The sequence below is a fragment of the Camelus bactrianus genome, chromosome 11 (assembly GCF_048773025.1).
Source record: "Camelus bactrianus isolate YW-2024 breed Bactrian camel chromosome 11, ASM4877302v1, whole genome shotgun sequence".
NCBI classification, from domain to species: domain Eukaryota; kingdom Metazoa; phylum Chordata; class Mammalia; order Artiodactyla; family Camelidae; genus Camelus; species Camelus bactrianus.
The window spans coordinates 79457592-79472166 of NC_133549.1; the positions used below are offsets into that span (position 1 = coordinate 79457592).

General features: G+C 40.7%; 1 protein-coding gene across 4 annotated transcripts in view; it reads left to right on the plus strand.

Annotated features, from left to right (window-relative positions):
- The first annotated feature begins 9746 nt into the window (after positions 1 to 9746).
- The window catches only part of MAPK8 (mitogen-activated protein kinase 8), an 89252-nt gene continuing 84423 nt past the window's right edge, over positions 9747 to 14575 (plus strand). The window contains exon 1 of one of the 4 annotated variants that reach the window (XM_074374354.1): positions 9747 to 9925. The gene's annotated coding sequence lies outside the window, so the exon portion shown is untranslated. The remainder of the gene's footprint in view (positions 9926 to 14575) is intronic. The other 3 variants (XM_074374353.1, XM_074374355.1, XM_074374356.1) reach the window with 3 other exon arrangements.

Consider the following 14575-nt stretch of genomic DNA (forward strand, 5'->3'; position numbering starts at 1 on the left):
GAATTTTAGATAGAACTTGGTGATAAAGCTTTCTGAGTCTGCTAAAGCTTTATGGAAAGATTTTTCTTCTAATTTACTCAATTTCTTTAAGGTTTAAGACTCTTCAGATTTTATCTTTCTTCTTGAATTAATTTTGATAAGTTATTTATTTTTAGGAATTTGTCTTTTATATAATTTCCTTTTAATAGCCATTGTATTTATAATTGTCACTTTTTAAAAAAAAATCCTGACATTGGTTAGTCATTCCCCCATCTCTATCTCTATCTCTGTTTCCTACTTAATTCATCCATTTTTGTTTTCATATTTATGTATTATTTCTGTCCTTCTACTTACCTTGGAATTATTTTGCTGTTATTTTCTAACATCTTGGAGTGGATGCCTAGCTTGTTTGTTGCAATAATGGGTTTTCTAATCCATGAACATGGTATATCTTTCTATGTATTTAGGGGAATTTCTTTAATGTATTTCAATTAAGTTTTTGTAATTTTTTCCTTTTAATTTAAGACATTTAAAGTTATAACATTTTTCTCTAAATAGCACTTTGATTGCATCTCACAGATGTTGTACATTTGTTTTCATTCTTAGTTCACTTTTTTTCATTTTCATTATGATTAATTATTTGACTCAATAGATTATTTACAAATGTGTTTCTTTTCGTTATCGATTTTTTTAATTTAAGAGCAGTATATCAGAGAACACGCTTTGTATTACTTAATCATTTGAAAATTTTCAAGTTTTGCTGTTTGGATCATTTTCATAAATGTTTCTCTGAACATGAAAAGAATGTGAACTCTGCAGTTATTGATAACAGCTTTTTAAATAATGACCATTTGGTCAAGTTATTTAATATTTTATACACTTACTGAATTTCTGTTGTTATTATGCTATGAATTACTGAAAATAGAATATTAAAATCTCCTACCAGTAATTTTTCCTTTCAAACTTTTTAAGATAAAGTTGTCAATTATGAATAGTATATAGTTGTTTTTCTGTTTCAATTAACAGTGATAATTTCTATCTTTAACTGGAGATTTTGTTTCATTTACATTTAAAATAACTGCTGATATACTTGGGTTTAAAGCTACCATGTTAATTTGTGCTTTCTATTTATCCAGCCTATTTAATATTTCTTTTTCTATCTTTTTTTTTTTTTTTGCTTTAGCTTTTATTTGTTACTTTTAATCATTTTTTTTCTCATTCTTCTAGTTTTAAAATTATATATTTTTATATACTCTGTTTCTTTTCCTGTCAGGGTTATCTTATAAATTATTAGTTATTATTAAGTAGTTGTTTTCCATATCCCATCAGGGTGGAGAAGAGGTAGCAGCATGGCTTCCTGGGGGCCATTCCCAGCATGACCTGGCCCATCTCTACACTTGTATGCTATATCATGTTTGGGACAGACACTGACAAAAACCCTTTGTAGAGCAAACTTGTATCTCTTGGATTCCAGTGAGTGTTCATTTTGAGTGATTGGTCTCACTTTCTCTCCCATCTGGCATTGGTGTAGAAGAACCAATAAGTTCAACAAGGGAAAGTCCTTGTGATCTCCAAGGTCTGCTAACCTAGGCAAGGGTTGGGGAAGTGACGGAGTACAGACATCAGCAGCTCATAAATAGGCCGAAGTGATTCTCAGGGATTCCTGGGTAGTGGAGGAATTTGACTAAATACTGAGGTCTTACCCAGGCCTCATTATTTCTAACCTTTATTTTCTTGATGTAAACTTCCTGTTACATCCGCTGAGTTCTTATGGAGGAACTCTGTTTGGAAATATTGGAAATCTTTCTTGAAAAAAATTCATCTTTTAAAACTAGGGTAGGACCCTGGAATGAGCAGATCTGTTGGTTACTGCCATCAGGACCCCCTCAAGATTCTCCAGTTGGTTTAGGGGAGCAGAGAAAAGAAGAAAGAGATAGGAAGAAGGTTTGAAGGGCACAGAGCATGGAGGGAAGATGAGATAGAATCAGGTTGGAGAGAATGAGTAGTGGCTGGAGGTTGAATGGGGTTCCTGAGGATTCCAACCAAAGACACCAAGGCCCCCAGGACAATAGAAATGCCCTATTTCAACACATGTCAAGCATTCTCCAGATGCTTTCTTTGCTGCTGTCTGGACTGCACCACTGCCCTACTGTAGTAGCTCTATGGGACTAGTCCAACACATTTTATACCTGGCTCTGGGCCAGTGAGGATCATGTTCAAATATGAAGACATTCAAACAGAGCAATAGGGAAACATTATCAGGCTCCACCCTAAAACACCAATATCTGACCCAGGTCTCTGCCCTGTACCTCCACCCTCCCTACACACACAAACATGTGCACACACACAAACACACACACACATAGAACCAGGAACTGCCTCCCCTTCTCCTATGGTTCCTGCCTGCCCCAGGGGAAATGTAGCCAAGCAAACTAGAAAGCACCCTTCTTTCTGCCTACCTATATATTCAGAGAGTTTTGAAAGAACCAGAAATATGAGGGCAATTAGTAGCAGGTGATAGCTTTTTGTTGTAATTTTTCTTTACTTCTCAAACTTTAGTTTGGCTGTTTCTCCTATAATGTGTGTGTGTATGTATGTATATATATATATACTGAACCCCAGGCCCCTCTACCCCTCTATCCTTGGCCAAGATTATACGTGTGTGTATATATATATATATCTATACGATATCACTCATCACAAGATTTTATTTATGTATATGTGTACATATACATCTATATGATATTACATATTATATGTATAATGTGATGTGATATCATATCGATAATAGATACCATATATCATGATATATATGCAGTATATATAATAGATATACCATATACAAATACACAATGCTGAATACTCTTTGTCCCTGCAAATAGATCCACTCTCCACCCTCTCATCTGCTCTGCACTTGGGGCGTGAACATCTGTATGGACTGTATTGGTGGACTCCCTGGCCTTCTGCTTGTGGCTGTGTATGGACAACGGGAGGCAGTGGGCAATGGCAGGAGACAGAGGATGAGAGACAGGGTGTGCATTCACTTCCTACCTATTTGTTGAGGGCTGTCTGTATCCTTCTACCACAGACCACAGCCCCTGTCAAGTGGCTCTTTCCTACAGCTGCCCTGGCTGGATGCTGAAAAACACTCCTTTCCTTTGTCCCTCCAGACCCAGGTGTGGTTAAGGCTCCCAGGTTGTTGCTAGCCCTTAGATACTGCATGACCACCTGGTGGATTCCTTTAACCCTTCCTACACCTCCAGAAATAGCCCTTTATTAAACTGTCCTTAATTACTCCATTACTTATTTCCTCTGGGGATAGTGTCTGATACAAACATATAATGCAAATACCTTGCAGAAGTCTTAATAAAATTAAAAGTTAACCTCCTTGATGAGCAAGGCAGCTTCCACTCCCCAGCCTCATCCTTGAGGTAATTCCTTGCTTAAAGCTGAGCTTGTCTGAGCCATCTCACCTGTCTCCACCTTCACTTGAACCTTGCTGAGGGGAAACAAACCAATCAACAGCAATGACCTCCTCCCCCAGGATTCCATGGAACACTTCTCTCCCTTCCCTACCTTGACCGCCTTTGGCCTCCCTGAAGACAGAGCTGCCTTTTCAGTCCTCATAGCAAGTGCTGGCACTCATTCCCCACGGCCAGAGCCCCTCTGTTTTGAGAGGTCTGCTATTTCTTTGTCAAGCTTTCCTTCTGCCATTTCCTTATTTTCTGACATTCACAAGGTATTTGGGCATGTTTCTATCCCATATCATACAATCACTATGGGTAAATTCACTGCCCAAAGCAGGGCCAGCTATATAATTGCAGACCTGGTACAAAATGAAAACAGAAGACCCCTGTTCAAAAGCATGGAAAAAAATACCATTCAAGGTACTAAAGTATAAACCTTTTTCCTTTAAAGTACTTTACTTATAAAATATAATGAGGTTAATAATGATTCATGAGTAACAGCATAAATCTACAAAATGCAAAAAAGATTGTACTTTTAGTGCCATAATTTTACATTATTTCATACTATTTGTTTTTGATATCATAATTTTTATAATGAAATATAATACTTTATTAATGTGGTATCTTGATTGATCATAGTAATTTCTGGGTCATTTTTCTGTAAATTTATTTGTCAGGTCATCAAAACTTAGTTTTAACAACTTTTTAAAAATCAACTTTCAAAGAAATATACACAAGATCTTATGGTAGCTCACAGAGAAAAAAATGTGACAATGAATATATATATGTTTATATATAACTGAAAAATCGTGCTTTACAACTTCCAATGGATACAATTTTTTGGATATACTTGAAAGTGACATCACTTGCTCTTGGCAAGTGAAGACTGCAAGTAATTTTTGATAATTTTAAACTTTGAGAAGAATTTGTGGATGCCACGGCTGCTGGTGCTGTTTAGAGTATTTTATAGTCTGTAATAACATCAGGATACATTTCTGATACATTTATTTAAAATCATAAATTTTAGTATATCTGGAACTGATGATTATTAAGAAAGAACTTTCCCAAAAAGATTTAAGTCTTTGTAAAAGTCAGTTTTATATAAGTCCTATCATTTTAAATGTAAATTTAGGCAATACCATTTTAGCATTTCCTCTGATATTTTCTGTAACTTGTGCAAGGTGAACAAGAAACCAAAAGTGGCTTCACAATTTGTGTATAATTCAAAACACCTATCTGTGCGTTATTGCTGTCTTGCTCTGTCATCGATTACAAGGACTAATTAATTTTAAAATTATCTTCCTCACTAGGAATTGGTTCACCTGCAGCTTCATGTGAAAATGGCATCCTTTTTCATTGAATAAAACAATCCTTAATTTTTATTTTGGCAGAAATAAGCCTGTATATGTTTGCTTTGCCACGTTGTAGCAGTTTTCAAAACCAGGTATTCTAAACTCTTTGAAGAACTCTAATAATTCCCTGATACACTTTATCGCGATGTCTATGTTGTATCTTTACTTTGTAAAAAACTACAATTTTGTAGTAAACAAAGTTAACTGTCTGAGTATGGGCAGTGTCTGTCCTTGAGTTCAGGTCAAAGCCTTCATATTTGTGCAGATGCCCCAGGGATGGGGTCCGGAGAATGATGGGAAGTTGCCTCCCCCTGGGGTCCCAGCCCTGCGCTCACACAGATCCCCTCGTCTCTCCTGGGCCATGGCCAGTTCTGCCACCACCGCCGCTGCTTCTATTACTGTTGCCATTGGATTTAGTCATTCAAACCTGGATCTTTTTGAAAGTGTGGGAAGTATTATTAATAATCATACTGGAACAACAGATACAAAATGGGCCCATCCTGGACGACCTGGGACATCTGGTCAAACTACTTGTCGAACACAAAAAGCAAACCGTGCCTTGACTACTCACTTTGAGAAATCTTTAGTTCTACTTTAGACCAATAATTCACAGTAGTGAGCATGCCTAGGGGCTGCTCCACGTCGGAAACTTAAACCACGTTATCTCATCTTATTCCTCTCTGTCCCTCTCCCTCTGACATGCCCTTATGTGCACTGCTAACCATTCTCAGTCCTAAAGTACCCAAAGCCCTTGCTCCTTGTGTGAATATTGCCCCAATCTATTTGCCCTCCACTTGGCCTCACTGGCCTTCCTGTCCAGCCCAGACCCCAGAGTCCTTATCCTGATCCTCTCAGGAATACTTTCAATTTCCTTGCCCTCAGCCTTTCCACCTGATGTGCCCAGGAAAACCCAGCTCCTGGATACACCCCTTCAAGTATTGTCTCTATTTCTCTGACTTGGCAAGGATTCTAGAGCTGTGCCCTTATATATGCCATTTTGAATCCTGGCTTTTCGATGGCAACTGAGTAACTCAATAATCCTTGAACTCATCTTTTACTTGGAGCTCTTAGACTTCTTCCCTCAGACCTATAAGCTTGTGGGGCTTTTGGGGGTGAGGAGAAATCTAGTGCCTTGGCAAGTCTCCTTGGGGGATTTTGTTTTTTGTGTAGTGTTTTTTTGTTTTTTTGTTTTTTTCTTTTGTGTTTAAAATCTCTGCTCCACAGGCCAGCTCTCGGTATTTTGTTTTCTCTTTGGCTTGCCTCTTTCAGCCCTGTCCAGTCTTTCTCTCAGGGCTGCTGACCTCTGAAACAACAGGGAAATTCTGCCTCCCGGGTCCTGATGCCCCAGCCTGCTGTTGAGGGTAGAGTGAGCCAGGTATCTGAACGTGATGTCACTCTGCATGGTCCCATCTTCTCTAAGTATGTGGGTATGTGCCCACGCAAGGGGATCCAAACAGGATGGTGTCCCCATCTCTTCCCACTAGCTAGAGATGAAGATGGAAGGGGGGATGAAGATGAAGTGAGAGATGGAGATGGAGGAGCAATGGAGATGTATCCTCCCTAAAACTTCCAAGGGAGAGGGACCAGTAATGAGATGCTCTTTTTCTCTCTGCCATGGGACCTAGACAAATTTTCTGCAATTACAGGAGTTACAAATGGCAAAATTCCACTGGGCTGGAAGAAACTGGAGATGAGAGGATTGTAAAGGAGGCAGAGAATCCTTGTTGAGAGATCTGATGAAAACCCTTCTTCCTAAATATATATTTATTTAAAACAACAGCAAGGATTTTATTTATTGTTACAGGACTTCAGTGACATGTTCTTCCCATCCTATTCAATTCCCATTGTATTTTTCTCCAGGGGATAAATATTGACTATCTTCAATATGTGGATGTGGATGGAGAGAGGGCAATTTAGCATAGGTATGTCTAAGCTGTGGGAAGTAGGGGCAGAATATTAGGGGAAGAACGCCAATAATGAAAGAATTCCTTAGCTCTTCCTCTTTTTCTGAGCCAGCCCCCAGTAGGTTCACAAGGAACCATAATACATTAACAAAGAACAATGCCATGAAAAGGAAGGAGGAGGCCAGAGTCCTGTCTGGGTTACAAAAAGGGTTTTGAATCTGCAGAATATCAGGGATGATTATATTCAATCACAAGTAGTGAAATGCCTTTTGAAATCAAACACATGCACATACACACATGTAAACCTGCAGGACATCCTTTCTAGATGTAGATAATTGGAAGCTGACAGTGGCAGGCTGGTGCTAAGTCTGAAACCCTCTCTGTTGAAAGTAAGAGAGGCTATTAATAACATTATAAAAACTAGCATGAACCTTGGGAGCTCTGTTCTGCCATACCCCTCATCTCACAACTGCTCTGATTATACTGTCTTTTGTTACCTTCAGGTCTTTAATGTTATCTGATGGGGAACAGGAGGTATCTGTCAATGCTTGTGTGTCCAATCACACAACCTCTACACCTCCCCCGGCCCACCCTCCCAGGAAACTTACAGTCATGCTTTTTCCTTCTATCTCACCTTTCCCTCTCAACAGTCTTCTTATCAGATGTAAAATATGTTTGTGTCTTTTTTCACTGCCTGACTCATCAATATCCACCATTTCATTTTCAATCTCCCATTCATTCCTCAGCCCACTCTAAACCGCTTCCGGATCTAAGTATCCCAGGATTTTAAGCCTCCTCTTATATTTGATATTATTGATCACTCCTTCCTTCTTGAATCCCTCTCTCCTGGTTTTCCTTCTATCTCCTGGTAGCTCCTTCTCAGTTCTTTGTTTTCTTAGCCATGCAGTGCTGAATTCCTCAAGTCTGACTCCCTGCCCTCTTCTTTTTCTGGCTCACTACCCTTCCTTCCTCAGGCCTAGGCTAGCTCATCCACACCCGAGGCTACAAGTCATCACTATCTGTTAATGATTCAGCTCTTATCCACCTGAGCCCAGCTCTGTATACCCAACGGCTTGGCATCTCTTTTGGACAGATCAAAAGGCTTCAACTATCTGCTCTCACAATCTTTCCACTCAATCCCTGTCCTCTTCCAAGATTCCCATCTCAGTGAACCAGCACCCACATCCATCGCTGCCTACAAGCAAGAAACCTGTGACTTTTCCTTGATGACTCCCTTTCCTTCACTGCTCATCTAATCTATCGCCAAGTTCTGTCACTGGATCTCCTAAATGGTCCTCAGATCCTTCCCCTTACTGTTTCTGTGACCATCACCCTGACCAAGCTTCTACCATCTGCCATCTAGACTACTCCTGTATCTATCTGGCCTCCTTCCAACAAGGAATCTTTCAAGATGCCATGCTGACCATGCCACCCCCTTTGCTGAAGCATGTCAGGGGTTTCCCATTGCATTTAGGATAAAGACAAGGTTTTCAACATGGGTAGTATGGCTCACCAGGTTTGGTCCTTTTCCAATCTTCTAGATCAACTCATCTCATAGCCTCTTCTTCCTTCCTCTTCCAGTGGCACTGATCTGTCCTCAATTTCTCTAATCTGCCATGCTCCACATTACCACAGGACCCTTGCACACTGTTACGTCTGTCTGAAATATTTTCTGCCTAGTTAAATCTATTCTCAGTTCAAGAGGCATTTCCCCAAGGAAGGCTTTCCTGCCTTTCTTAATTCCATCAATTAGTTCCATAACACTGGGTATCCATATCAGTTTGTATTATAATGTGGTGATCATTTTGTAGGTTTACTGTTATTATTTCTATATTATAGTGATTAAATCTGTAAGCTTCATCGTATTGCCAGTGCTAACACAGTACCTGGCACAGAATGGACATGTAATACATATTTATCTGAGAAATAAGGGAAGGAAGGAAATAAAGAAGCCTGAGAAGAAAGGAGGAATTGGGGAGAGAATGAATGAATGTTCACATTTATGTTTCATTTCAGAATCACTGGACATGATGTGGAAGATAGCCTATCTGAATTCACTCATTTACTCAACAAATATGGATAATTCATTATTAAAGTAATACACTTTTTCTGATGATGAATATAGTTTGTAAACTACGGAAAAATACTCAAAGTATAAAAGAGAACCTAGTCACAGTCCAATGATGAACTACCGTTAAAATAATTCGGCACGTTTCTTTCCAGGCTCTTTCTATGTATACATAATACATAAGTAGGATCATTCTCTACATATAGACTATATATAGTCTTGCTTCTCTTTTAATGATGTATAATGAACATTTTCCTATGTTGTTAAGAATTTCTTGATCAAATGGCATTTAAATTGCTAAAATGGATTCTATTGCAAGCATGTATGTAATTTAGACATCTTTCCACTCATTGCTGGATATTTAAGGGCTTGCCAATTTGTCACTTCTATAACTAACATCTACACGCCTTGTGGGGCCCAGAGACAAATAGGGTAATGCATGGAATCTTGTAGGAAGTGGATTTCGGGAAAACAGGAGGCAGCTTTTACCAGGCGGTTGAAGAGACTACTAGCTTGTGGATTGCTGGGCCCGGAGCAGGTGTCCTCAGACTGGAACGCACTGCCGGTCAAAGTAAAGAGTTCTTCGTCTCTCAGGTGTGTGCCCTGGCCGGGGTGCCTGCTCCCCGGGGGGGTCTGATCTAAGTGCACCTGACCTTTAAATCCTGGGGAGAGGAGCCCCTGAGGCTTTGGCGCGGACTAGCTGACCGCCCTTATACACAAACGGGGCGCTCAGGCCACACACCGCCACGTGCCAGGAGGAGGGCCCCACCCCTTCGGCTCCCCGCCACGCCCCTCACACGCGGCTCTCAGAGGCTCTCCTGGCAGCTGCGCCTTCGGGCGACCCCAGCAAATCCTACCGGTCCCCTAAAGTAGCCCCGCCTCCGGACTGAGGGCCCGCCCCCACAATCCGGGCCCCGGGGCTGCCCCGCCCCTCGGGCCGCTCTCAAAGCGCGGGGGCGGGGCCCTGCGCGATGACGTGGGCGGGCGTGCGCGGTGACGGCCCGCGTCCCTGTTACTCAGCGGAGCGGCGGAGGCCGGACGACGCGGCCCGGAGTGCGGAGCCGCGAGCAAGGCTGGGTAACGGCCGCGGCCACCGCCGGGACGGCGCCGGTCCCCGCCGCCGGGCTTTCCTGTCGTCGTTCGCTGCACTGCCGGGTGAGTGCGGCGGGTGCCGCAGGGCCGGGGCGGCCGGCGGCCCCGCAGTGTTTATGTTATTGTGCCGCCGCCACCGCCGCCGCCTCTCCTCAGCCGTGACCCCCTCCCGGGAGTGGGGCCGGGAGCGCGCGGCAGGCGGGGGGCGCGCGGCCGGCGGGGGCGGCGCGGGAACAATAGCGGCCGGGGAAGCGGGGGAAGGCCAGGGGGCGTGGGGCTGCAGGACTCCGGCGCGCCCTGGCCGCCACCCCCCCGCGCCCGTCGCCCCAGCTCCGCCCGTCGGTCCTCGCGCGCCCTCCTTGCGCGGGTCCCGCGTCCACGTCGGGAGGGGAAAATGGAGCGGGGGGCGGGTGGCAAGTTCTGAAACACTTCGGGGAAGGTCGGGACTGAGGTGCCCTGGCGGTCCGCCGCGTCCTGGCTACCTCTCCCGGCGGCGGGGAGCAGCGGAGAGCGTTCTGATCGCCGGGTCTCGAAGCCTGCCCGGCGCCCACGGGGACGGTGTTTTGTTTCTCGGTGGTTTCTTTGTGCTAATGTTCTGGGCAAACGCAGGCGGCGGCGTCGAAAGGGGCTCGGGTGGCCTTCAGCTCCGGGCCGCGAGGGAGAGCCGGGGCCCGTGGCTTCGACGGGAGGTGTCCGTCAAGCTCGGCGCGAGCTTCAGTGGTCAGCGCGCATTTCTCTTGAGGGTCACTCGATGGTGACCTTTTGACTGTTTCACCCTACTCTCCCGTCTCTTTGTCTTGCGTTTGTGTTCCCAACCCTTAGGTGGTGGAACCAAGTCTATTTTAAAGTATTGTGATGAACATGTTTCATTTTAATTTCTGAAAGTTTCCCATCATATGTTTACTGTGAACTTAATAACACGTTGACTGCACGGTATCAATGTCCAATGGTTACTATTTTTACCTCTGAGATTCAGTGATCTTTCCAATTGAATTCTGGTCTGTCAGTCCATTGTGTTTTGAGATAAGCATTAAGCGAGTACCTCCTTGGTAATTAGAACATCTGTTTATTTCATTCATTCATTCATTCAGCAACTGTTCAGTACTATACCCAGAGTTTGAGGGTAAAGAGAAACATCCTTTAATGAACGAAGATACTTTGACTGAAATAAGGTAGATGTATCTTTAAGTAAGACGATTGTATAAATTATGTGTGTTAACGAAGGTATATTTACACTCTGTGTCATTTTACTGTTTTTTAGTAGTGCACCTGGAACTTCTAGTGTAATGTTACACATATTAGTAAATAGAGTTAAATTTGATCTAAACGTGCAACAGCTTTTATATATTTCTTTACAGTCATTTGTAATGTTTACTTCAGAATCTCCTGCTGTGGGTTAAGCCTAGGGGATCAGATGCTATAAGTGAACATGTTTCGTGTACCTGACATAAACAAGCAATCAAAATGGGACTTCCTTGAGGACAAGTTTGTCTTGGATCTGTGTCTCCAGCACCTAGTCTGGAATATGCTGTGTTCAGTAAAAATCAGATGGATGAAAAGTTCTTTACGATTGATAATATTTGAACTCAGGCCTTTATTAAAAAAAAAAAAAAAGAAAAAGAAAAAGCATTTGATGTTCTCTGTAAGGTTTTGGAAGCCTCATGCAAACTGTCTTCCCTGCCGCTAAATGATCAGTTCGTATTATCGGTCTTGAGAGTAGCTGCTTTTGAACCACTTCAATATCGGTTTTTTTCCTATCACTTCTAAATCATTGACTATCCTAAAATTAAACCTTGTCTAAAATTTTTTCTATATGTGTGTGTGTCTCTGTGTGACTTATATACATACAGAGACACGCACACAGAATGATACTTCAATAGGGGTCTAAAATAATTGCATTTGTCCTTTTGTGAATATTACTTGAAAAGTTTCTGAATACTCCTTTAAGTGGAAAAGTTAGAACAAAGGAAATAAATGGCGTGAAAGTTTTATTAGAAATGTTTATTTTCTAATAACATTTTAGAAGTGTTTGTTAGAAATGTTTAATTTTAAATTCTTCCTTTACTAATACTGTTGGTGAGGCATGTGGGCCTAAAACTCAAAATAATACTAATTTATCCACATTACATCTCTTTTCTACTCACTGCTTAGTATGTTTTAGCATTTGTTTTGGATGTGAAAGAATTTCAGGTGAGCTTATCATTCTCTGATTTAGAGTACAAATAAAGAAATAAAATAATACATTATTAAGATAAGGGATGAAAATCTCGAGATACTAAACTTTTATTGCTCTACCTAGTTAAGGTATGTGAGATTCCAGTAAGAGTTACTGATACAAATTTTCAGTCAGGCTGTATATACATATCAAACCAGAGGGGTTTTTTTTTTTTTTTTTTTTTTGCTTTGTTTTCTAAATTCTGTTGGTTTTCAAAAATAACAGCTTTTTCAAGACATTATTCACATACTATAAATTTACCCTTTTAGAGTGTGCATCAGTGGTTTTTAATATAGTCACAAAGTTATGCACTGATCACCACTATCTAATTCCAGGACATTTTCATCACTCCAAGAAGAAATCCCACACCCATTAGCAGTCACCCCCCCATTCCACTCTACATTATCTTTAAAGGAAAAGGTAGCACTGATTCTTTTAGTAAGCATATTCCATTAATGAGTTTGAAAAGAGCTCCCTTTAAGTGTCCTGGCAGACTAGGAAGCGATAGCCTTCATATTCCTTTAAATCCTGGGAGAAAAGCCACTGGGAGAGGAAATTAGTTTAAGAATAAATTTTACCGAAATTAATGAAGTTAGAATCTTAAATATTTGCTCGATGCCTAATATTATGGAAATAACTTTGTGATGATATTCATCCTCAGTGAAACAACTTGAAATAATTTGTTAAGTCACTAGTCACAAACTATCCTAGTGGCAATTAAGAGGTTGTTGAATAGACACCTGATTCTTACTGTCTCACTTTGTCAGTGAGTTCCATTTTGACATATTTGAGTCATCTAGATAGTTGAGATGCTTTGTTGCACGTGTATAAAATAATGCCTGATACTAAGATGCCAGCTCTCTAGAGGTCTCTGGTCAGGTCAGTGGTATGGATAGTAGCCATTCTGATTCATGTAGTGCAAGGAAGTCATTATAGCCACATAGCTTTAGATATGAATCATTTGCCTGTTTCTGTGAGCTGTGATGCTTATTGTCTTAGTCATGAGCTCCTTACATGAACATTCAGCAGCTTCGTCTTCTTGCTTCTAATGTGGATTAACTTGAACTTTGATTTCAGAAATGAGTTCTGAGTCAACAAACTTTTATTATCTAAAAGGTGACAGGAGTATTAAGATAAACTGTCCTGTCATTTCAGGGTAATAGGTGGAAATAGACCTATCCAGGAATCAGACGTGGGTTCACTTCTCATTGCTGTCATCTGGACTTTGTCATCAACAAGCTCTAAAGCCATAGACAAGTGGCTTACCTTTTTGGATTTAGAACTGTAAAGGCTTTTGGAACTCTCTTTTTAAATTTTTTAATAGATTATTCCTCAGATAGGTGGTTCTTCAGAAAACATACTGGGGTAAAAAGAGTTCTTCTTGGGTGATAGCAGAATCCTGTGTCAAGAACAGCAAATGAAAATTAGATTTTTATAATTTACAGAAGCAGAGAAAATTAAGTCAGATATTTTCTGTAATACCTATACTTACAAATCAAATAAAAAGCTTCACTGTAAGTTAACATGAGTTCTTTGGATGGTAGATTTTATTCATTACACAAAGCCATACTTACTAACGAAACTTAGTGCTCTCAGAGACTTAGTGGAAAATGTGAAAATGAAGAGTATATTAGCCTCAGGAAGCTTATGATCAGGGATGGAACTTAAGGCATATCTAAAGAGTGAATTTATGTTCTTCTAAAAGATTATGAGAGGGCTTCCCCCAAATGCACAAAAGCCTATCCCAATTCTCTGGGCAGGCCAAATTTCATTGAAATCTAGTTTTTAAAATTATATGTGAGTATATATGTGTATAAAGACTTTTAGAAAACTTACTAATTGCCATTCTTTTTCAGGGTGGTGGATTATATCACAGATATAGCAAATATAGCACAAATATATGTCTGTGTCTCCTGTTCCTCTTTGGTAGTGCATTAGGTTTGGTTAAAATCTGCCAATTCTTTAGAAAGTTAAGGTGCCCAAACTTAGTAGTTAAAGTTGCTAGCATGGACTTTAGGGTCAGCCTTGAGTTCAATCCATGCTCCAAATTTACCTAACTATATGGCATAGGCTCGTTCTGGTTATGTAACATCTTTGGGCCTGTTTTATTATCTATCAGATGAGAGTGATGATAGCACATACTCTCATAGGGCTGTGAGGTTTATATCAAGGTACTGCATGTACAGTACCTGGAACACTAAATGTATGTATTAAAGAAATTTTAGCTATTGTTGTCACTTACTTTTTTTTTTAACTTGGAACAAATGCTAAATGCCAAGTAAATTTAAAACCACTTTGATGTACAGTATACATTCAAATTCTCCAGAATACATTAGTTTTTTTTTCTTTCCCTCTGCATCTCTGGGGGTTTAGTTAAAATTTGATCGTCTTATCTAATCTGAATTGACTGAAATGATTTTAACATTTGGACTAGTAATCCTCTCTGCCTAAAAAGTGGGAAATGTTCCAAAAGCAAATACTAAAGGGAAAATTTACCA